Raw genomic sequence first — 24355 nt, 5'->3', positions numbered from 1 at the left:
AGGCCTGACAGAGCAGAAGTGCTCTCCTCTCCTCTCCTCTCCTCCCCTCTTCTCTTCTCTCCTGTCCGCCAGTCCAATATCTAAGAGACTGTTTGCCTGAAAGGACAGAGGGTTTTCAGTTCCAAAATCAATGTCAAGGACACATAACACAATGAATTTTATTTTATTTTGTTGTTAATTTATTAATTTTCTTGATTTTATGTTAATTCATGTTATTTTATTTCATGTCATTTTTTTTCCCTTTGTGACTCTGTTTCAGAACCCAGGCTCACAAGCATTAGCTCAAGCCCAAGTGTAGCCAGGAGTAGGCTGAGGCATTCTTCAGTTTAGCAGGAGAAAAGATCCCTTGCAGGCTGGCAATGGCAAGTCCCAGAGCTGCAGAGAGCAGCAGCAGGAACAGAGGCCAAGCTGTCCGCGGTTCCTGCAGAGGGAGAACCTTGACAAGGAGTTGTGGGACTGACCATGCACAAAAGAGGAAGAAGAAGAAGAAGAAGAAGAAGAAGAAGAAGAAGAAGAAGAAGAGGAAGAAGAGGAAGAAGAGGAAGAAGAGGTGAGTGGTACCGTGGCATCTCTTCCAAAGCGTGACATGTAGCGATGACGAGCAGACTTTTTGCCTTCCACAACTTGTTTGGCTGCTGTGCTTCTTGGGCAGGGATGCATGAGAAGCGCTCTGGTCCCTGCCAGGCGCTTGTGTTAGCTGCAGGGAGAGCTGAGAAGTGGCAGCGGCGGCTGCCAGCATGGTGGAGCATGAGCAGCCGGCTCCCAGGCCAAATGGCCCAAAGAAATGGTGGCAAGGGGCCGTGCTGAGAACTGCAGAGGAAGGCAAAAATCCGCCGGGGACCAGTGCCAATGTGCCCCAGGGGAAAAAGTTCCTTTGTGAGCCCAGTGCTGGCCATGGGCTGTTCCCTGAGCATGTGAGCCAGAGCTGGCTCCTTGTCCCACAGGCTGCTCATGCTTCCCAGGAGCTGCCCAAGCCCTATCCTCCCTTGAGCTGGAGCTATCTGGCGGACTTGCCAGAGTGCCCAAGTGCCTCTGAGCTGATAGACCTTGTGGGCAAGAATCCTTGCTGTCCCTGTGTAGGACACCAGTGGGTGTTCCAAAGCACTGCAAGCCCTTGCAAGCCCTTGCAAGCCCTCGACATCCTATCTCTTACGGCTCCTGAGCGTTGCTCTGTAGGAGATGAGGATGGTGAGCTGTGCAGTGCTCCTCAAGAAGGAATTGCCTTGGTCTTGCCACTGCTATCCAGTTGAAAAGGATTTGCATCCATGAGCCGAGCTTGGAAGGTGGCCCTGCCAGCAGATTGTCTTGCAGCGGAGAACCTCCAGCAGCCTCATGCAAGGTTTTCTTCCCTCAGCCCCTGGCCTGTGATTCCAGCAGCTCCTCAAGTGCTTCCTGTCAGATGTGCTGGGGCTGCCCCCGGGCCAGCTCTGGCAGTGGACACGGGAGGCTGCTCCTCTGGATCCTGCGTGGGGCCTGGTGACCACTGCGTTGCCGGGTGCTGGCATTGTGACATGGGGGTGACACAGCCGCGTATGTGCAGCCCTTTGGAGGAAGCCTTTGGGGTGCTGGCTCCAAATCAGTCCCTGTACCTACAAAATAGGGGAGTAAGCAACCTAACAGAGTCCCTTTTTTGCAAAAAGACAGTGTGGATTTGTTGCCAGTGCAGCCTTACTTCCAGTAGCAATACTGCCTGTAGTATCACGTATGGAGGCCTCAGGGCTCGCTCAGGGCTTGTCACGCAGAACTGCAGGCCTGACAGAGCAGAAGTGCTCTCCTCTCCTCTCCTCTCCTCCCCTCTTCTCTTCTCTCCTGTCCGCCAGTCCAATATCTAAGAGACTGTTTGCCTGAAAGGACAGAGGGTTTTCAGTTCCAAAATCAATGTCAAGGACACATAACACAATGAATTTTATTTTATTTTGTTGTTAATTTATTAATTTTCTTGATTTTATGTTAATTCATTTTATGTTATTTCATGTCATTTTTTTTCCCTTTGTGACTCTGTTTCAGAACCCAGGCTCACAAGCATTAGCTCAAGCCCAAGTGTAGCCAGGAGTAGGCTGAGGCATTCTTCAGTTTAGCAGGAGAAAAGATCCCTTGCAGGCTGGCAATGGCAAGTCCCAGAGCTGCAGAGAGCAGCAGCAGGAACAGAGGCCAAGCTGTCCGCGGTTCCTGCAGAGGGAGAACCTTGACAAGGAGTTGTGGGACCGACCATGCACAAAAGAGGAAGACGAAGAAGAAGAAGAAGAAGAAGAAGAAGAAGAAGAAGAAGAAGAAGAGGAAGAAGAGGAAGAAGAGGAAGAAGAGGTGAGTGGTACCGTGGCATCTCTTCCAAAGCGTGACATGTAGCGATGACGAGCAGACTTTTTGCCTTCCACAACTTGTTTGGCTGCTGTGCTTCTTGGGCAGGGATGCATGAGAAGCGCTCTGGTCCCTGCCAGGCACTTGTGTTAGCTGCAGGGAGAGCTGAGAAGTGGCAGCGGCGGCTGCCAGCATGGTGGAGCATGAGCAGCCGGCTCCCAGGCCAAATGGCCCAAAGAAATGGTGGCAAGGGGCCGTGCTGAGAACTGCAGAGGAAGGCAAAAATCCGCCGGGGACCAGTGCCAATGTGCCCCAGGGGAAAAAGTTCCTTTGTGAGCCCAGTGCTGGCCATGGGCTGTTCCCTGAGCATGTGAGCCAGAGCTGGCTCCTTGTCCCACAGGCTGCCCATGCTTCCCAGGAGCTGCCCAAGCCCTATCCTCCCTTGAGCTGGAGCTATCTGGCGGACTTGCCAGAGTGCCCAAGTGCCTCTGAGCTGATAGACCTTGTGGGCAAGAATCCTTGCTGTCCCTGTGTAGGACACCAGTGGGTGTTCCAAAGCACTGCAAGCCCTTGCAAGCCCTTGCAAGCCCTCGACATCCTATCTCTTAGGGCTCCTGAGCGTTGCTCTGTAGGAGATGAGGATGGTGAGCTGTGCAGTGCTCCTCAAGAAGGAATTGCCTTGGTCTTGCCACTGCTATCCAGTTGAAAAGGATTTGCATCCATGAGCCGAGCTTGGAAGGTGGCCCTGCCAGCAGATTGTCTTGCAGCGGAGAACCTCCAGCAGCCTCATGCAAGGTTTTCTTCCCTCAGCCCCTGGCCTGTGATTCCAGCAGCTCCTCAAGTGCTTCCTGTCAGATGTGCTGGGGCTGCCCCCGGGCCAGCTCTGGCAGTGGACACGGGAGGCTGCTCCTCTGGATCCTGCGTGGGGCCTGGTGACCACTGCGTTGCCGGGTGCTGGCATTGTGACATGGGGGTGACACAGCCGCGTATGTGCAGCCCTTTGGAGGAAGCCTTTGGGGTGCTGGCTCCAAATCAGTCCCTGTACCTACAAAATAGGGGAGTAAGCAACCTAACAGAGTCCCTTTTTTGCAAAAAGACAGTGTGGATTTGTTGCCAGTGCAGCCTTACTTCCAGTAGCAATACTGCCTGTAGTATCACGTATGGAGGCCTCAGGGCTCGCTCAGGGCTTGTCACGCAGAACTGCAGGCCTGACAGAGCAGAAGTGCTCTCCTCTCCTCTCCTCTCCTCCCCTCTTCTCTTCTCTCCTGTCCGCCAGTCCAATATCTAAGAGACTGTTTGCCTGAAAGGACAGAGGGTTTTCAGTTCCAAAATCAATGTCAAGGACACATAACACAATGAATTTTATTTTATTTTGTTGTTAATTTATTAATTTTCTTGATTTTATGTTAATTCATGTTATTTTATTTCATGTCATTTTTTTTCCCTTTGTGACTCTGTTTCAGAACCCAGGCTCACAAGCATTAGCTCAAGCCCAAGTGTAGCCAGGAGTAGGCTGAGGCATTCTTCAGTTTAGCAGGAGAAAAGATCCCTTGCAGGCTGGCAATGGCAAGTCCCAGAGCTGCAGAGAGCAGCAGCAGGAACAGAGGCCAAGCTGTCCGCGGTTCCTGCAGAGGGAGAACCTTGACAAGGAGTTGTGGGACTGACCATGCACAAAAGAGGAAGAAGAAGAAGAAGAAGAAGAAGAAGAAGAAGAAGAAGAAGAAGAAGAGGAAGAAGAGGAAGAAGAGGAAGAAGAGGTGAGTGGTACCGTGGCATCTCTTCCAAAGCGTGACATGTAGCGATGACGAGCAGACTTTTTGCCTTCCACAACTTGTTTGGCTGCTGTGCTTCTTGGGCAGGGATGCATGAGAAGCGCTCTGGTCCCTGCCAGGCGCTTGTGTTAGCTGCAGGGAGAGCTGAGAAGTGGCAGCGGCGGCTGCCAGCATGGTGGAGCATGAGCAGCCGGCTCCCAGGCCAAATGGCCCAAAGAAATGGTGGCAAGGGGCCGTGCTGAGAACTGCAGAGGAAGGCAAAAATCCGCCGGGGACCAGTGCCAATGTGCCCCAGGGGAAAAAGTTCCTTTGTGAGCCCAGTGCTGGCCATGGGCTGTTCCCTGAGCATGTGAGCCAGAGCTGGCTCCTTGTCCCACAGGCTGCTCATGCTTCCCAGGAGCTGCCCAAGCCCTATCCTCCCTTGAGCTGGAGCTATCTGGCGGACTTGCCAGAGTGCCCAAGTGCCTCTGAGCTGCTAGACCTTGTGGGCAAGAATCCTTGCTGTCCCTGTGTAGGACACCAGTGGGTGTTCCAAAGCACTGCAAGCCCTTGCAAGCCCTTGCAAGCCCTCGACATCCTATCTCTTACGGCTCCTGAGCGTTGCTCTGTAGGAGATGAGGATGGTGAGCTGTGCAGTGCTCCTCAAGAAGGAATTGCCTTGGTCTTGCCACTGCTATCCAGTTGAAAAGGATTTGCATCCATGAGCCGAGCTTGGAAGGTGGCCCTGCCAGCAGATTGTCTTGCAGCGGAGAACCTCCAGCAGCCTCATGCAAGGTTTTCTTCCCTCAGCCCCTGGCCTGTGATTCCAGCAGCTCCTCAAGTGCTTCCTGTCAGATGTGCTGGGGCTGCCCCCGGGCCAGCTCTGGCAGTGGACACGGGAGGCTGCTCCTCTGGATCCTGCGTGGGGCCTGGTGACCACTGCGTTGCCGGGTGCTGGCATTGTGACATGGGGGTGACACAGCCGCGTATGTGCAGCCCTTTGGAGGAAGCCTTTGGGGTGCTGGCTCCAAATCAGTCCCTGTACCTACAAAATAGGGGAGTAAGCAACCTAACAGAGTCCCTTTTTTGCAAAAAGACAGTGTGGATTTGTTGCCAGTGCAGCCTTACTTCCAGTAGCAATACTGCCTGTAGTATCACGTATGGAGGCCTCAGGGCTCGCTCAGGGCTTGTCACGCAGAACTGCAGGCCTGACAGAGCAGAAGTGCTCTCCTCTCCTCTCCTCTCCTCCCCTCTTCTCTTCTCTCCTGTCCGCCAGTCCAATATCTAAGAGACTGTTTGCCTGAAAGGACAGAGGGTTTTCAGTTCCAAAATCAATGTCAAGGACACAGAACACAATGAATTTTATTTTATTTTGTTGTTAATTTATTAATTTTCTTGATTTTATGTTAATTCATTTTATGTTATTTCATGTCATTTTTTTTCCCTTTGTGACTCTGTTTCAGAACCCAGGCTCACAAGCATTAGCTCAAGCCCAAGTGTAGCCAGGAGTAGGCTGAGGCATTCTTCAGTTTAGCAGGAGAAAAGATCCCTTGCAGGCTGGCAATGGCAAGTCCCAGAGCTGCAGAGAGCAGCAGCAGGAACAGAGGCCAAGCTGTCCGCGGTTCCTGCAGAGGGAGAACCTTGACAAGGAGTTGTGGGACCGACCATGCACAAAAGAGGAAGACGAAGAAGAAGAAGAAGAAGAAGAAGAAGAAGAAGAAGAAGAAGAAGAGGAAGAAGAGGAAGAAGAGGAAGAAGAGGTGAGTGGTACCGTGGCATCTCTTCCAAAGCGTGACATGTAGCGATGACGAGCAGACTTTTTGCCTTCCACAACTTGTTTGGCTGCTGTGCTTCTTGGGCAGGGATGCATGAGAAGCGCTCTGGTCCCTGCCAGGCACTTGTGTTAGCTGCAGGGAGAGCTGAGAAGTGGCAGCGGCGGCTGCCAGCATGGTGGAGCATGAGCAGCCGGCTCCCAGGCCAAATGGCCCAAAGAAATGGTGGCAAGGGGCCGTGCTGAGAACTGCAGAGGAAGGCAAAAATCCGCCGGGGACCAGTGCCAATGTGCCCCAGGGGAAAAAGTTCCTTTGTGAGCCCAGTGCTGGCCATGGGCTGTTCCCTGAGCATGTGAGCCAGAGCTGGCTCCTTGTCCCACAGGCTGCCCATGCTTCCCAGGAGCTGCCCAAGCCCTATCCTCCCTTGAGCTGGAGCTATCTGGCGGACTTGCCAGAGTGCCCAAGTGCCTCTGAGCTGCTAGACCTTGTGGGCAAGAATCCTTGCTGTCCCTGTGTAGGACACCAGTGGGTGTTCCAAAGCACTGCAAGCCCTTGCAAGCCCTTGCAAGCCCTTGCAAGCCCTCGACATCCTATCTCTTACGGCTCCTGAGCGTTGCTCTGTAGGAGATGAGGATGGTGAGCTGTGCAGTGCTCCTCAAGAAGGAATTGCCTTGGTCTTGCCACTGCTATCCAGTTGAAAAGGATTTGTATCCATGAGCTGAGCTTGGAAGGTGGCCCTGCCAGCAGATTGTCTTGCAGCGGAGAACCTCCAGCAGCCTCATGCAAGGTTTTCTTCCCTCAGCCCCTGGCCTGTGATTCCAGCAGCTCCTCAAGTGCTTCCTGTCAGATGTGCTGGGGCTGCCCCCGGGCCAGCTCTGGCAGTGGACATGGGAGGCTGCTCCTCTGGATCCTGCGTGGGGCCTGGTGACCACTGCGTTGCCGGGTGCTGGCATTGTGACATGGGGGTGACACAGCCGCGTATGTGCAGCCCTTTGGAGGAAGCCTTTGGGGTGCTGGCTCCAAATCAGTCCCTGTAGCTACAAAATAGGGGAGTAAGCAACCTAACAGAGTCCCTTTTTTGCAAAAAGACAGTGTGGATTTGTTGCCAGTGCAGCCTTACTTCCAGTAGCAATACTGCCTGTAGTATCACGTATGGAGGCCTCAGGGCTCGCTCAGGGCTTGTCACGCAGAACTGCAGGCCTGACAGAGCAGAACTGCTCTCCTCTCCTCTCCTCTCCTCCCCTCTTCTCTTCTCTCCTGTCCGCCAGTCCAATATCTAAGAGACTGTTTGCCTGAAAGGACAGAGGGTTTTCAGTTCCAAAATCAATGTCAAGGACACAGAACACAATGAATTTTATTTTATTTTGTTGTTAATTTATTAATTTTCTTGATTTTATGTTAATTCATGTGATGTTTCTTCGTGTCATTTTTTTTCCCTTTGTGACTCTGTTTCAGAACCCAGGCTCACAAGCATTAGCTCAAGCCCAAGTGTAGCCAGGAGTAGGCTGAGGCATTCTTCAGTTTAGCCTGAGAAAAGATCCCTTGCAGGCTGGCAAAGGCAAGTCCCAGAGCTGCAGAGAGCAGCAGCAGGAACAGAGGCCAAGCTGTCCGCGGTTCCTGCAGAGGGAGAACCTTGACAAGGAGTTGTGGGACTGACCATGCACAAAAGAGGAAGAAGAAGAAGAAGAAGAAGAAGAAGAAGAAGAAGAAGAAGAAGAAGAAGAAGAGGAAGAAGAGGAAGAAGAGGAAGAAGAGGTGAGTGGTACCGTGGCATCGTAAGCTCAAGTGGAAGAGGAGGGTTTACAAATCATGGAAGGAGGGGCTGGCCACTTGGGAAGAATATAAGGCTGTTGTCAGAGGATGTAGGGAGGCAACTAGGAAAGCTAAGGCCTCCTTAGAGTTAAACCTGGCGAGAGGGGTCAAGGACAACAGGAAGAGGTTCTTCAAATACACGGCAGATAAAACTAACACCAGAGGCAATGTAGGCCCACTGATGAACGGGGTGGGTGCCCTGGTGACAGAAGATACAGAGAAGGCAGAATTACTGAATGCCTTCTTTGTCTCTGTCTACTCTGCCGGAGGCTGTCCTGAGGAGCCCCGTACCCCTGAGGCCCCAGAGGAAGGCAGGGCAATGGAGGAGTCTGCCTCAGTTGATGAGGACTGGGTTAGGGAGCAATTAAGCAATCTGGACATCCATAAATCCATGGGTCCAGATGGGATGCACCCGCGGGTGCTGAGGGAGCTGGCTGAAGTCATTGCTGGACCGCTCTCCATCATCTTTGCCAAGTCTTGGGAAACGGGAGAGGTGCCTGAGGACTGGAGGAAAGCAAATGTCACTCCGGTCTTCAAAAAGGGCAAGAAGGAGGACCCGGGCAACTATAGACCGGTCAGCCTCACCTCCATCCCTGGGAAAGTGATGGAACACCTTATCCTTGGTGCCATCTTAAGACATATCAAGGATAAGAGGGTCATCAGGGACAGTCAACATGGCTTCACCAAGGGGAAGTCGTGTTTGACCAACCTCATAGCCTTTTATGAAGACGTAACAAGGTGGATTGACGATGGCAGAGCAGTGGATGTGGTCTACCTTGACTTCAGCAAAGCATTTGACACCGTCTCCCACAGCATCCTCACGGCAAAACTGAGGAAGTGTGGACTGGATGATCGGGTAGTGAGGTGGACTGCAAACTGGCTGAAGGAGAGAAGCCAGAGAGTTGTGATCAATGGGGCGGAGTCTGGTTGGAGGCCTGTATCTAGTGGAGTGCCTCAAGGGTCAGTTCTGGGACCAATACTGTTCAATATATTCATCAATGACTTGGATGAGGGAATTGAGTGTACTATCAGTAAGTTTGCTGATGACACCAAGCTGGGAGGAGTGGCTGACACGCCAGAGGGCTGTGCTGCCATCCAGCGAGATCTGGACAGGCTGGAGAGTTGGGCGGGGAAAAATTTAATGAAATATAACAAGGGGAAATGTAGAGTCTTGCATCTGGGCAGGAACAACCCCAGGTTCCACTACAGGTTGGGGAATGACCTATTAGAGAGCAGTGTAGGGGAAAGGGACCTGGGGGTCCTGGTGGACAGCAGGATGACCATGAGCCAGCACTGTGCCCTTGTGGCCAAGAAGGCCAATGGCATCCTGGGGTGTATTAGAAGGGGAGTGGTTAGTAGGTCCAGAGAGGTTCTCCTTCCCCTCTACTCTGCCCTGGTGAGACCTCATCTGGAATATTGTGTCCAGTTCTGGGCCCCTCAGTTCAAGAAGGACAGGGAACTGCTGGAGAGAGTCCAGCGCAGGGCCACAAAGATGATTAAGGGAGTGGAGCATCTCCCTTATGAGGAAAGGCTGAGGGAGCTGGGTCTCTTTAGCTTGGAGAAGAGGAGACTGAGGGGTGACCTCGTCAATGTTTATAAATATATAAAGGGTGGGTGTCACGAGGATGGAGCCAGGCTCTTCTCGGTGACAACCAACAGTAAGACAAGGGGTAATGGGTTCAAGCTGGAACACAAGAGGTTCCACTTAAATGTGAGAAGAAACTTCTTCTCAGTGAGGGTGACGGAACACTGGAACAGGCTGCCCAGGGGGGTTGTGGATTCTCCTTCTCTGGAGACATTCAAAACCCGCCTGGACGCCTTCCTGTGTAACCTCACCTAGGTGTTCCTGCTCTAGCAGGGGGAATGGACTAGATGATCTTTCGAGGTCCCTTCCAATCCCTAACATTCTGTGATTCTGTGATTCTGTGATCTCTTCCAAAGCGTGACATGTAGCGATGACGAGCAGACTTTTTGCCTTCCACAACTTGTTTGGCTGCTGTGCTTCTTGGCCAGGGATGCATGAGAAGCGCTCTGGTCCCTGCCAGGCGCTTGTGTTAGCTGCAGGGAGAGCTGAGAAGTGGCAGCTGCGGCTGCCAGCATGGTGGAGCATGAGCAGCTGGCTCCCAGGCCAAATGGCCCAAAGAAATGGTGGCAAGGGGCCGTGCTGAGAACTGCAGAGGAAGGCAAAAAACCGCCGGGGACCAGTGCCAACGTGCCCCAGGTGAAGAAGTTCCTTTGTGAGCCCAGTGCTGGCCATGGGCTGTTCCCTGAGCATGTGAGCCAGACCTGGCTCCTTGTCCCACAGGCTGCTCATGCTTCCCAGGAGCTGCCCAAGCCCTATCCTCCCTTGAGCTGGAGCTATCTGGCGGACTTGCCAGAGTGCCCAAGTGCCTCTGAGCTGATAGACCTTGTGGGCAAGAATCCTTGCTGTCCCTGTGTAGGACACCAGTGGGTGTTCCAAAGCACTGCAAGCCCTTGCAAGCCCTTGCAAGCCCTCAACATCCTATCTCTTACGGCTCCTGAGCGTTGCTCTGTAGGAGATGAGGATGGTGAGCTGTGCAGTGCTCCTCAAGAAGGAATTGCCTTGGTCTTGCCACTGCTATCCAGTTGAAAAGGATTTGCATCCATGAGCCGAGCTTGGAAGGTGGCCCTGCCAGCAGATTGTCTTGCAGCGGAGAACCTCCAGCAGCCTCATGCAAGGTTTTCTTCCCTCAGCCCCTGGCCTGTGATTCCAGCAGCTCCTCAAGTGCTTCCTGTCAGATGTGCTGGGGCTGCCCCCGGGCCAGCTCTGGCAGTGGACACGGGAGGCTGCTCCTCTGGATCCTGCGTGGGGCCTCGTGCCCACTGCGTTGCCGGGTGCTGGCATTGTGACATGGGGGTGACACAGCCGCGTATGTGCAGCCCTTTGGAGGAAGCCTTTGGGGTGCTGGCTCCAAATCAGTCCCTGTACCTACAAAATAGGGGAGTAAGCAACCTAACAGAGTCCCTTTTTTGCAAAAAGACAGTGTGGATTTGTTGCCAGTGCAGCCTTACTTCCAGTAGCAATACTGCCTGTAGTATCACGTATGGAGGCCTCAGGGCTCGCTCAGGGCTTGTCACGCAGAACTGCAGGCCTGACAGAGCAGAACTGCTCTCCTCTCCTCTCCTCTCCTCTCCTCTCCTCTCCTCTTCTCTCCTGTTCGCCAGTCCAATATCTAAGAGACTGTTTGCCTGAAAGGACAGAGGGTTTTCAGTTCCAAAATCAATGTCAAGGACACAGAACACAATGAATTTTATTTTATTTTGTTGTTAATTTATTAATTTTCTTGATTTTATGTTAATTCATGTGATGTTTCTTCGTGTCATTTTTTTTCCCTTTGTGACTCTGTTTCAGAACCCAGGCTCACAAGCATTAGCTCAAGCCCAAGTGTAGCCAGGAGTAGGCTGAGGCATTCTTCAGTTTAGCCTGAGAAAAGATCCCTTGCAGGCTGGCAAAGGCAAGTCCCAGAGCTGCAGAGAGCAGCAGCAGGAACAGAGGCCAAGCTGTCCGCGGTTCCTGCAGAGGGAGAACCTTGACAAGGAGTTGTGGGACTGACCATGCACAAAAGAGGAAGAAGAAGAAGAAGAAGAAGAAGAAGAAGAAGAAGAAGAAGAAGAAGAAGAAGAAGAAGAAGAAGAAGAAGAAGAAGAAGAAGAAGAAGAAGAAGAAGAAGAAGAAGAAGAAGAAGAGGAAGAAGAGGAAGAAGAGGTGAGTGGTACCGTGGCATCGTAAGCTCAAGTGGAAGAGGAGGGTTTACAAATCATGGAAGGAGGGGCTGGCCACTTGGGAAGAATATAAGGCTGTTGTCAGAGGATGTAGGGAGGCAACTAGGAAAGCTAAGGCCTCCTTAGAGTTAAACCTGGCGAGAGGGGTCAAGGACAACAGGAAGAGGTTCTTCAAATACACGGCAGATAAAACTAACACCAGAGGCAATGTAGGCCCACTGATGAACGGGGTGGGTGCCCTGGTGACAGAAGATACAGAGAAGGCAGAATTACTGAATGCCTTCTTTGTCTCTGTCTACTCTGCCGGAGGCTGTCCTGAGGAGCCCCGTACCCCTGAGGCCCCAGAGGAAGGCAGGGCAATGGAGGAGTCTGCCTCAGTTGATGAGGACTGGGTTAGGGAGCAATTAAGCAATCTGGACATCCATAAATCCATGGGTCCAGATGGGATGCACCCGCGGGTGCTGAGGGAGCTGGCTGAAGTCATTGCTGGACCGCTCTCCATCATCTTTGCCAAGTCTTGGGAAACGGGAGAGGTGCCTGAGGACTGGAGGAAAGCAAATGTCACTCCGGTCTTCAAAAAGGGCAAGAAGGAGGACCCGGGCAACTATAGACCGGTCAGCCTCACCTCCATCCCTGGGAAAGTGATGGAACACCTTATCCTTGGTGCCATCTTAAGACATATCAAGGATAAGAGGGTCATCAGGGACAGTCAACATGGCTTCACCAAGGGGAAGTCGTGTTTGACCAACCTCATAGCCTTTTATGAAGACGTAACAAGGTGGATTGACGATGGCAGAGCAGTGGATGTGGTCTACCTTGACTTCAGCAAAGCATTTGACACCGTCTCCCACAGCATCCTCACGGCAAAACTGAGGAAGTGTGGACTGGATGATCGGGTAGTGAGGTGGACTGCAAACTGGCTGAAGGAGAGAAGCCAGAGAGTTGTGATCAATGGGGCGGAGTCTGGTTGGAGGCCTGTATCTAGTGGAGTGCCTCAAGGGTCAGTTCTGGGACCAATACTGTTCAATATATTCATCAATGACTTGGATGAGGGAATTGAGTGTACTATCAGTAAGTTTGCTGATGACACCAAGCTGGGAGGAGTGGCTGACACGCCAGAGGGCTGTGCTGCCATCCAGCGAGATCTGGACAGGCTGGAGAGTTGGGTGGGGAAAAATTTAATGAAATATAACAAGGGGAAATGTAGAGTCTTGCATCTGGGCAGGAACAACCCCAGGTTCCACTACAGGTTGGGGAATGACCTATTAGAGAGCAGTGTAGGGGAAAGGGACCTGGGGGTCCTGGTGGACAGCAGGATGACCATGAGCCAGCACTGTGCCCTTGTGGCCAAGAAGGCCAATGGCATCCTGGGGTGTATTAGAAGGGGAGTGGTTAGTAGGTCCAGAGAGGTTCTCCTTCCCCTCTACTCTGCCCTGGTGAGACCTCATCTGGAATATTGTGTCCAGTTCTGGGCCCCTCAGTTCAAGAAGGACAGGGAACTGCTGGAGAGAGTCCAGCGCAGGGCCACAAAGATGATTAAGGGAGTGGAGCATCTCCCTTATGAGGAAAGGCTGAGGGAGCTGGGTCTCTTTAGCTTGGAGAAGAGGAGACTGAGGGGTGACCTCGTCAATGTTTATAAATATATAAAGGGTGGGTGTCACGAGGATGGAGCCAGGCTCTTCTCGGTGACAACCAACAGTAAGACAAGGGGTAATGGGTTCAAGCTGGAACACAAGAGGTTCCACTTAAATGTGAGAAGAAACTTCTTCTCAGTGAGGGTGACGGAACACTGGAACAGGCTGCCCAGGGGGGTTGTGGATTCTCCTTCTCTGGAGACATTCAAAACCCGCCTGGACGCCTTCCTGTGTAACCTCACCTAGGTGTTCCTGCTCTGGCAGGGGGAATGGACTAGATGATCTTTCGAGGTCCCTTCCAATCCCTAACATTCTGTGATTCTGTGATTCTGTGATCTCTTCCAAAGCGTGACATGTAGCGATGACGAGCAGACTTTTTGCCTTCCACAACTTGTTTGGCTGCTGTGCTTCTTGGCCAGGGATGCATGAGAAGCGCTCTGGTCCCTGCCAGGCGCTTGTGTTAGCTGCAGGGAGAGCTGAGAAGTGGCAGCTGCGGCTGCCAGCATGGTGGAGCATGAGCAGCCAGCTCCCAGGCCAAATGGCCCAAAGAAATGGTGGCAAGGGGCGGTGCTGAGAACTGCAGAGGAAGGCAAAAAACCGCCGGGGACCAGTGCCAATGTGCCCCAGGGGAAAAAGTTCCTTTGTGAGCCCAGTGCTGGCCATGGGCTGTTCCCTGAGCATGTGAGCCAGACCTGGCTCCTTGTCCCACAGGCTGCTCATGCTTCCCAGGAGCTGCCCAAGCCCTATCCTCCCTTGAGCTGGAGCTATCTGGCGGACTTGCCAGAGTGCTCAAGTGCCTCTGAGCTGATAGACCTTGTGGGCAAGAATCCTTGCTGTCCCTGTGTAGGACACCAGTGGGTGTTCCAAAGCACTGCAAGCCCTTGCAAGCCCTTGCAAGCCCTCGACATCCTATCTCTTACGGCTCCTGAGCGTTGCTCTGTAGGAGATGAGGATGGTGAGCTGTGCAGTGCTCCTCAAGAAGGAATTGCCTTGGTCTTGCCACTGCTATCCAGTTGAAAAGGATTTGCATCCATGAGCCGAGCTTGGAAGGTGGCCCTGCCAGCAGATTGTCTTGCAGCGGAGAACCTCCAGCAGCCTCATGCAAGGTTTTCTTCCCTCAGCCCCTGGCCTGTGATTCCAGCAGCTCCTCAAGTGCTTCCTGTCAGATGTGCTGGGGCTGCCCCCGGGCCAGCTCTGGCAGTGGACATGGGAGGCTGCTCCTCTGGATCCTGCGTGGGGCCTGGTGACCACTGCGTTGCCGGGTGCTGGCATTGTGACATGGGGGTGACACAGCCGCATATGTGCAGCCCTTTGGAGGAAGCCTTTGGGGTGCTGGCTCCAAATCAGTCCCTGTACCTACAAAATAGGGGAGTAAGCAACCTAATAGAGTCCCTTTTTTGCAAAAAGACAGTGTGGATTTGTTGCCAGTGCAGCCTTCCTTCCAGTAGCAATACTGCCTGTAGTATCACGCATGGAGGCCTCAGGGCTCGCTCAGGGCTTGTCACGCAGAACTGCAGGCCTGACAGAGCAGAACTACTCTCCTCTCCTCTCCTCTCCTCTCCTCTCCTCTCCTCTCCTCTCCTCTCCTCTCCTCTCCTCTCCTCTCCTTTCCTCTCCTCTCCTCTCCTGTCCGCCAGTCCAATATCTAAGAGACTGTTTGCCTGAAAGGACAGAGGGTTTTCAGTTCCAAAATCAATGTCAAGGACACATAACACAATGAATTTTATTTTATTTTGTTGTTAATTTATAAATTTTCTTGATTTTATGTTAATTCACGTGATGTTTCTTCGTGTCATTTTTTTTCCCTTTGTGACTCTGTTTCAGAACCCAGGCTCACAAGCATTAGCTCAAGCCCAAGTGTAGCCAGGAGTAGGCTGAGGCATTCTTCAGTTTAGCCTGAGAAAAGATCCCTTGCAGGCTGGCAAAGGCAAGTCCCAGAGCTGCAGAGAGCAGCAGCAGGAATAGAGGCCAAGCTGTCCGCGGTTCCTGCAGAGGGAGAACCTTGACAAGGAGTTGTGGGACTGACCATGCACAAAAGAGGAGGAAGAAGAAGAAGAAGAAGAAGAGGAAGAAGAGGAAGAAGAGGTGAGTGGTACCGTGGCATCTCTTCCAAAGCGTGACATGTAGCAAAGACGAGCAGACTTTTTGCCTTCCACAACTTGTTTGGCTGCTGTGCTTCTTGGTCAGGGATGCATGAGAAGCGCTCTGGTCCCTGCCAGGCGCTTGTGTTACCTGCAGGGAGAGCTGAGAAGTGGCAGCTGCGGCTGCCAGCATGGTGGAGCATGAGCAGCCGGCTCCCAGGCCAAATGGCCCAAAGAAATGGTGGCAAGGGGCGGTGCTGAGAAGTGCAGAGGAAGGCAAAAAACCGCCGGGGACCAGTGCCAATGTGCCCCGGGGGAAAAAGTTCCTTGCTGAGCCCAGTGCTGGCCATGGGCTGTTCCCTGAGCATGTGAGCCAGACCTGGCTCCTTGTCCCACAGGCTGCTCATGCTTCCCAGGAGCTGCCCAAGCCCTATCCTCCCTTGAGCTGGAGCTATGTCGCGGACTTGCCAGAGTGCCCAAGTGCCTCTGAGCTGATGGACCTTGTGGGCAAGAATCCTTGCTGTCCCTGTGTAGGACACCAGTGGGTGTTCCAAAGCACTGCAAGCCCTTGCAAGCCCTCGACATCCTATCTCTTACGACTCCTGAGCATTGCTGTGTAGGAGATGAGGATGGTGAGCTGTGCAGTGCTCCTCAAGAAGGAATTGCCTTGGTCTTGCCACTGCTATCCAGTTGAAAAGGATTTTCATCCATGAGCCGAGCTTGGAAGGTGGCCCTGCCAGCAGATTGTCTTGCAGCGGAGAACCTCCAGCAGCCTCATGCAAGGTTTTCTTCCCTCAGCCCCTGGCCTGTGATTCCAGCAGCTCCTCAAGTGCTTCCTGTCAGATGTGCTGGGGCTGCCCCCGGGCCAGCTCTGGCAGTGGACACGGGAGGCTGCTCCTCTGGATCCTGCGTGGGGCCTGGTGACCACTGCGTTGCCGGGTGCTGGCATTGTGACATGGGGGTGACACAGCCGCGTATGTGCAGCCCTTTGGAGGAAGCCTTTGGGGTGCTGGCTCCAAATCAGTCCCTGTACCTACAAAATAGGGGAGTAAGCAACCTAATAGAATCCCTTTTTTGCAAAAAGACAGTGTGGATTTGTTGCCAGTGCAGCCTTCCTTCCAGTAGCAATACTGCCTGTAGTATCATGCATGGAGGCCTCAGGGCTCGCTCAGGGCTTGTCACGCAGAACTGCAGGCCTGACAGAGCAGAACTACTCTCCTCTCCTCTCCTCTCCTCTCCTCTCCTCTCCTGTCCGCCAGTCCAATATCTAAGAGACTGTTTGCCTGAAAGGACAGAGGGTTTTCAGTTCCAAAATCAATGTCAAGGACACATAACACAATGAATTTTATTTTATTTTGTTGTTAATTTATTAATTTTCTTGATTTCATGTTAATTCATGTGATGTTTCTTCGTGTCATTTTTTTTCCCTTTGTGACTCTGTTTCAGAACCCAGGCTCACAAGCATTAGCTCAAGCCCAAGTGTAGCCAGGAGTAGGCTGAGGCATTCTTCAGTTTAGCATGAGAAAAGATCCCTTGCAGGCTGGCAAAGGCAAGTCCCAGAGCTGCAGAGAGCAGCAGCAGGAACAGAGGCCAAGCTGTCCGCGGTTCCTGCAGAGGGAGAACCTTGACAAGGAGTTGTGGGACTGACCATGCACAAAAGAGGAAGAAGAAGAAGAAGAAGAGGAAGAAGAGGAAGAAGAGGTGAGTGGTACCGTGGCATCTCTTCCAAAGCGTGACATGTAGCGATGACGAGCAGACTTTTTGCCTTCCACAACTTGTTTGGCTGCTGTGCTTCTTGGCCAGGGATGCATGAGAAGCGCTCTGGTCCCTGCCAGGCGCTTGTGTTAGCTGCAGGGAGAGCTGAGAAGTGGCAGCTGCGGCTGCCAGCATGGTGGAGCATGAGCAGCTGGCTCCCAGGCCAAATGGCCCAAAGAAATGGTGGCAAGGGGCGGTGCTGAGAACTGCAGAGGAAGGCAAAAAACCGCCGGGGACCAGTGCCAACGTGCCCCAGGTGAAGAAGTTCCTTTGTGAGCCCAGTGCTGGCCATGGGCTGTTCCCTGAGCATGTGAGCCAGACCTGGCTCCTTGTCCCACAGGCTGCTCATGCTTCCCAGGAGCTGCCCAAGCCCTATCCTCCCTTGAGCTGGAGCTATGTCGCGGACTTGCCAGAGTGCCCAAGTGCCTCTGAGCTGATAGACCTTGTGGGCAAGAATCCTTGCTGTCCTTGTGTAGGACACCAGTGGGTGTTCCAAAGCACTGCAAGCCCTTGCAAGCCCTTGCAAGCCCTCAACATCCTATCTCTTACGGCTCCTGAGCGTTGCTCTGTAGGAGATGAGGATGGTGAGCTGTGCAGTGCTCCTCAAGAAGGAATTGCCTTGGTCTTGCCACTGCTATCCAGTTGAAAAGGATTTGCATCCATGAGCCGAGCTTGGAAGGTGGCCCTGCCAGCAGATTGTCTTGCAGCGGAGAACCTCCAGCAGCCTCATGCAAGGTTTTCTTCCCTCAGCCCCTGGCCTGTGATTCCAGCAGCTCCTCAAGTGCTTCCTGTCAGATGTGCTGGGGCTGCCCCCGGGCCAGCTCTGGCAGTGGACACGGGAGGCTGCTCCTCTGGATCCTGCGTGGGGCCTGGTGACCACTGCGTTGCCGGGTGCTGGCATTGTGACATGGGGGTGACACAGCCGCGTATGTGCAGCCCTTTGGAGGAAGCCTTTGGGGTGCTGGCTCCAAATCAGTCCCTGTACCTACAAAATAGGGGAGTAAGCAACCTAACAGAGTCCCTTTTTTGCAAAAAGACAGTGTGGATTTGTTGCCAGTGCAGCCTTACTTCCAGTAGCAATACTGCCTGTAGTATCACGTATGGAGGCCTCAGGGCTCGCTCAGGGCTTGTCACGCAGAACTGCAGGCCTGACAGAGCAGAACTGCTCTCCTCTCCTCTCCTCTCCTCTCCTCTCCTCTCCTCTCCTCTCCTCTCCTCTCCCCTCCTCTCCTCTCCTCTCCTCTTCTCTCCTGTTCGCCAGTCCAATATCTAAGAGACTGTTTGCCTGAAAGGACAGAGGGTTTTCAGTTCCAAAATCAATGTCAAGGACACAGAACACAATGAATTTTATTTTATTTTGTTGTTAATTTATTAATTTTCTTGATTTTATGTTAATTCATGTGATGTTTCTTCGTGTCATTTTTTTTCCCTTTGTGACTCTGTTTCAGAACCCAGGCTCACAAGCATTAGCTCAAGGCCAAGTGTAGCCAGGAGTAGGCTGAGGCATTCTTCAGTTTAGCCTGAGAAAAGATCCCTTGCAGGCTGGCAAAGGCAAGTCCCAGAGCTGCAGAGAGCAGCAGCAGGAATAGAGGCCAAGCTGTCCGCGGTTCCTGCAGAGGGAGAACCTTGACAAGGAGTTGTGGGACTGACCATGCACAAAAGAGGAAGAAGAAGAAGAAGAAGAAGAAGAGGAAGAAGAGGAAGAAGAGGTGAGTGGTACCGTGGCATCTCTTCCAAAGCGTGACATGTAGCGATGACGAGCAGACTTTTTGCCTTCCACAACTTGTTTGGCTGCTGTGCTTCTTGGGCAGGGATGCATGAGAAGCGCTCTGGTCCCTGCCAGGCACTTGTGTTAGCTGCAGGGAGAGCTGAGAAGTGGCAGCTGCGGCTGCCAGCATGGTGGAGCATGAGCAGCCGGCTCCCAGGCCAAATGGCCCAAAGAAATGGTGGCAAGGGGCCGTGCTGAGAACTGCAGAGGAAGGCAAAAAACCGCCGGGGACCAGTGCCAATGTGCCCCGGGGGAAAAAGTTCCTTGCTGAGCCCAGTGCTGGCCATGGGCTGTTCCCTGAGCATGTGAGCCAGACCTGGCTCCTTGTCCCACAGGCTGCTCATGCTTCCCAGGAGCTGCCCAAGCCCTATCCTCCCTTGAGCTGGAGCTATGTCGCGGACTTGCCAGAGTGCCCAAGTGCCTCTGAGCTGATGGACCTTGTGGGCAAGAATCCTTGCTGTCCCTGTGTAGGACACCAGTGGGTGTTCCAAAGCACTGCAAGCCCTTGCAAGCCCTCGACATCCTATCTCTTACGACTCCTGAGCATTGCTCTTTAGGAGATGAGGATGGTGAGCTCTGCAGTGCTCCTCAAGAAGGAATTGCCTTGGTCTTGCCACTGCTATCCAGTTGAAAAGGATTTGCATCCATGAGCCGAGCTTGGAAGGTGGCCCTGCCAGCAGATTGTCTTGCAGCGGAGAACCTCCAGCAGCCTCATGCAAGGTTTTCTTCCCTCAGCCCCTGGCCTGTGATTCCAGCAGCTCCTCAAGTGCTTCCTGTCAGATGTGCTGGGGCTGCCCCCGGGCCAGCTCTGGCAGTGGACACGGGAGGCTGCTCCTCTGGATCCTGCGTGGGGCCTCGTGCCCACTGCGATGCCGGGTGCTGGCATTGTGACATGGGGGTGACACAGCCGCGTATGTGCAGCCCTTTGGAGGAAGCCTTTGGGGTGCTGGCTCCATATCAGTCCCTGTAGCTACAAAATAGGGGAGTAAGCAACCTCATAGAGTCCCTTTTTTGCAAAAAGACAGTGTGGATTTGTTGCCAGTGCAGCCTTCCTTCCAGTAGCAATACTGCCTGTAGTCTCATGTATGGAGGCCTCAGGGCTCGCTCAGGGCTTGTCACGCAGAACTGCAGGCCTGACAGAGCAGAACTGCTCTCCTCTCCTCTCCTCTCCTCTCCTCTCCTCTCCTCTCCTCTTCTCTTCTGTCCGCCAGTCCAATATCTAAGAGACTGTTTGCCTGAAAGGACAGAGGGTTTTCAGTTCCAAAATCAATTTCAAGGACACAGAACACAATGAATTTTATTTTATTTTGTTGTTAATTTATTAATTTTCTTGATTTGATGTTAATTCATGTGATGTTTCTTCGTGTCATTTTTTTTCCCTTTGTGACTCTGTTTCAGAACCCAGACTCACAAGCATTAGCTCAAGCCCAAGTGTAGCCAGGAGTAGGCTGAGGCATTGTTCAGTTTAGCCTGAGAAAATATCCCTTGCAGGCTAGCAAAGGCAAGTCCCAGAGCTGCAGAGAGCAGCAGCAGGAATAGAGGCTAAGCTGTCCGCAGTTCCTGCAGAGGGAGAACCTTGACAAGGAGTTGTGGGACTGACCATGCACAAAAGAGGAGGAAGAAGAAGAAGAAGAGGAAGAAGAGGAAGAAGAGGTGTGTGGTACCGTGGCATCTCTTCCAAAGCGTGACATGTAGCGATGACGAGCAGACTTTTTGCCTTCCACAACTTGTTTGGCTGCTGTGCTTCTTGGGCAGGGATGCATGAGAAGCGCTCTGGTCCCTGCCAGGCGCTTGTGTTAGCTGCAGGGAGAGCTGAGAAGTGGCAGCTGCGGCTGCCAGCATGGTGGAGCATGAGCAGCCGGCTCCCAGGCCAAATGGCCCAAAGAAATGGTGGCAAGGGGCCGTGCTGAGAACTGCAGAGGAAGGTAAAAAACCGCCGGGGACCAGTGCCAATGTGCCCCGGGGGAAAAAGTTCCTTTGTGAGCCCAGTGCTGGCCATGGGCTGTTCCCTGAGCATGTGAGCCAGACCTGGCTCCTTGTCCCACAGGCTGCTCATGCTTCCCAGGAGCTGCCCAAGCCCTATAATCCCTTGAGCTGGAGCTATGTCGCGGACTTGCCAGAGTGCCCAAGTGCCTCTGAGCTGATAGACCTTGTGGGCAAGAATCCTTGCTGTCCCTGTGTAGGACACCAGTGGGTGTTCCAAAGCACTGCAAGCCCTTGCAAGCCCTTGCAAGCCCTCGACATCCTATCTCTTACGGCTCCTGAGCGTTGCTGTGTAGGAGATGAGGATGGTGAGCTGTGCAGTGCTCCTCAAGAAGGAATTGCCTTGGTCTTGCCACTGCTATCCAGTTGAAAAGGATTTGCATCCATGAGCCGAGCTTGGAAGGTGGCCCTGCCAGCAGATTGTCTTGCAGCGGAGAACCTCCAGCAGCCTCATGCAAGGTTTTCTTCCCTCAGCCCCTGGCCTGTGATTCCAGCAGCTCCTCAAGTGCTTCCTGTCAGATGTGCTGGGGCTGCCCCCGGGCCAGCTCTGGCAGTGGACACGGGAGGCTGCTCCTCTGGATCCTGCGTGGGGCCTGGTGCCCACTGCGTTGCCGGGTGCTGGCATTGTGACATGGGGGTGACACAGCCGCGTATGTGCAGCCCTTTGGAGGAAGCCTTTGGGGTGCTGGCTCCAAATCAGTCCCTGTACCTACAAAATAGGGGAGTAAGCAACCTAACAGAGTCCCTTTTTTGCAAAAAGACAGTGTGGATTTGTTGCCAGTGCAGCCTTACTTCCAGTAGCAATACTGCCTGTAGTATCACGTATGGAGGCCTCAGGGCTCGCTCAGGGCTTGTCACGCAGAACTGCAGGCCTGACAGAGCAGAACTGCTCTCCTCTCCTCTCCTCTCCTCTCCTCTCCTCTCCTCTCCTCTTCTCTCCTGTTCGCCAGTCCAATATCTAAGAGACTGTTTGCCTGAAAGGACAGAGGGTTTTCAGTTCCAAAATCAATGTCAAGGACACATAACACAATGAATTTTATTTTATTTTGTTGTTAATTTATTAATTTTCTTGATTTTATGTTAATTCATGTGATGTTTCTTCGTGTCATTTTTTTTCCCTTTGTGACTCTGTTTCAGAACCCAGGCTCACAAGCATTAGCTCAAGCCCAAGTGTAGCCAGGAGTAGGCTGAGGCATTCTTCAGTTTAGCCTGAGAAAAGATCCCTTGCAGGCTGGCAAAGGCAAGTCCCAGAGCTGCAGAGAGCAGCAGCAGGAACAGAGGCCAAGCTGTCCGCGGTTCCTGCAGAGGGAGAACCTTGACAAGGAGTTGTGGGACTGACCATGCACAAAAGAGGAAGAAGAAGAAGAAGAAGAAGAAGAAGAAGAAGAAGAAGAAGAAGAAGAAGAAGAAGAAGAGGAAGAAGAGGAAGAAGAGGAAGAAGAGGTGAGTGGTACCGTGGCATCGTAAGCTCAAGTGGAAGAGGAGGGTTTACAAATCATGGAAGGAGGGGCTGGCCACTTGGGAAGAATATAAGGCTGTTGTCAGAGGATGTAGGGAGGCAACTAGGAAAGCTAAGGCCTCCTTAGAGTTAAACCTGGCGAGAGGGGTCAAGGACAACAGGAAGAGGTTCTTCAAATACACGGCAGATAAAACTAACACCAGAGGCAATGTAGGCCCACAGATGAACGGGGTGGGTGCCCTGGTGACAGAAGATACAGAGAAGGCAGAATTACTGAATGCCTTCTTTGTCTCTGTCTACTCTGCCGGAGGCTGTCCTGAGGAGCCCCGTACCCCTGAGGCCCCAGAGGAAGGCAGGGCAATGGAGGAGTCTGCCTCAGTTGATGAGGACTGGGTTAGGGAGCAATTAAGCAATCTGGACATCCATAAATCCATGGGTCCAGATGGGATGCACCCGCGGGTGCTGAGGGAGCTGGCTGAAGTCATTGCTGGACCGCTCTCCATCATCTTTGCCAAGTCTTGGGAAACGGGAGAGGTGCCTGAGGACTGGAGGAAAGCAAATGTCACTCCGGTCTTCAAAAAGGGCAAGAAGGAGGACCCGGGCAACTATAGACCGGTCAGCCTCACCTCCATCCCTGGGAAAGTGATGGAACACCTTATCCTTGGTGCCATCTTAAGACATATCAAGGATAAGAGGGTCATCAGGGACAGTCAACATGGCTTCACCAAGGGGAAGTCGTGTTTGACCAACCTCATAGCCTTTTATGAAGACGTAACAAGGTGGATTGACGATGGCAGAGCAGTGGATGTGGTCTACCTTGACTTCAGCAAAGCATTTGACACCGTCTCCCACAGCATCCTCACGGCAAAACTGAGGAAGTGTGGACTGGATGATCGGGTAGTGAGGTGGACTGCAAACTGGCTGAAGGAGAGAAGCCAGAGAGTTGTGATCAATGGGGCGGAGTCTGGTTGGAGGCCTGTATCTAGTGGAGTGCCTCAAGGGTCAGTTCTGGGACCAATACTGTTCAATATATTCATCAATGACTTGGATGAGGGAATTGAGTGTACTATCAGTAAGTTTGCTGATGACACCAAGCTGGGAGGAGTGGCTGACACGCCAGAGGGCTGTGCTGCCATCCAGCGAGATCTGGACAGGCTGGAGAGTTGGGCGGGGAAAAATTTAATGAAATATAACAAGGGGAAATGTAGAGTCTTGCATCTGGGCAGGAACAACCCCAGGTTCCACTACAGGTTGGGGAATGACCTATTAGAGAGCAGTGTAGGGGAAAGGGACCTGGGGGTCCTGGTGGACAGCAGGATGACCATGAGCCAGCACTGTGCCCTTGTGGCCAAGAAGGCCAATGGCATCCTGGGGTGTATTAGAAGGGGAGTGGTTAGTAGGTCCAGAGAGGTTCTCCTTCCCCTCTACTCTGCCCTGGTGAGACCTCATCTGGAATATTGTGTCCAGTTCTGGGCCCCTCAGTTCAAGAAGGACAGGGAACTGCTGGAGAGAGTCCAGCGCAGGGCCACAAAGATGATTAAGGGAGTGGAGCATCTCCCTTATGAGGAAAGGCTGAGGGAGCTGGGTCTCTTTAGCTTGGAGAAGAGGAGACTGAGGGGTGACCTCGTCAATGTTTATAAATATATAAAGGGTGGGTGTCACGAGGATGGAGCCAGGCTCTTCTCGGTGACAACCAACAGTAAGACAAGGGGTAATGGGTTCAAGCTGGAACACAAGAGGTTCCACTTAAATGTGAGAAGAAACTTCTTCTCAGTGAGGGTGACGGAACACTGGAACAGGCTGCCCAGGGGGGTTGTGGATTCTCCTTCTCTGGAGACATTCAAAACCCGCCTGGACGCCTTCCTGTGTAACCTCACCTAGGTGTTCCTGCTCTGGCAGGGGGAATGGACTAGATGATCTTTCGAGGTCCCTTCCAATCCCTAACATTCTGTGATTCTGTGATTCTGTGATCTCTTCCAAAGCGTGACATGTAGCGATGACGAGCAGACTTTTTGCCTTCCACAACTTGTTTGGCTGCTGTGCTTCTTGGCCAGGGATGCATGAGAAGCGCTCTGGTCCCTGCCAGGCGCTTGTGTTAGCTGCAGGGAGAGCTGAGAAGTGGCAGCTGCGGCTGCCAGCATGGTGGAGCATGAGCAGCTGGCTCCCAGGCCAAATGGCCCAAAGAAATGGTGGCAAGGGGCCGTGCTGAGAACTGCAGAGGAAGGCAAAAAACCGCCGGGGACCAGTGCCAACGTGCCCCAGGTGAAGAAGTTCCTTTGTGAGCCCAGTGCTGGCCAT

This window comes from Caloenas nicobarica, chromosome 14, assembly GCF_036013445.1.
Source record: "Caloenas nicobarica isolate bCalNic1 chromosome 14, bCalNic1.hap1, whole genome shotgun sequence".
In the NCBI taxonomy this organism is placed as follows: domain Eukaryota; kingdom Metazoa; phylum Chordata; class Aves; order Columbiformes; family Columbidae; genus Caloenas; species Caloenas nicobarica.
The sequence above is the reverse complement of the archived record's forward strand: the minus strand, read 5'-3'. Positions refer to the sequence as shown.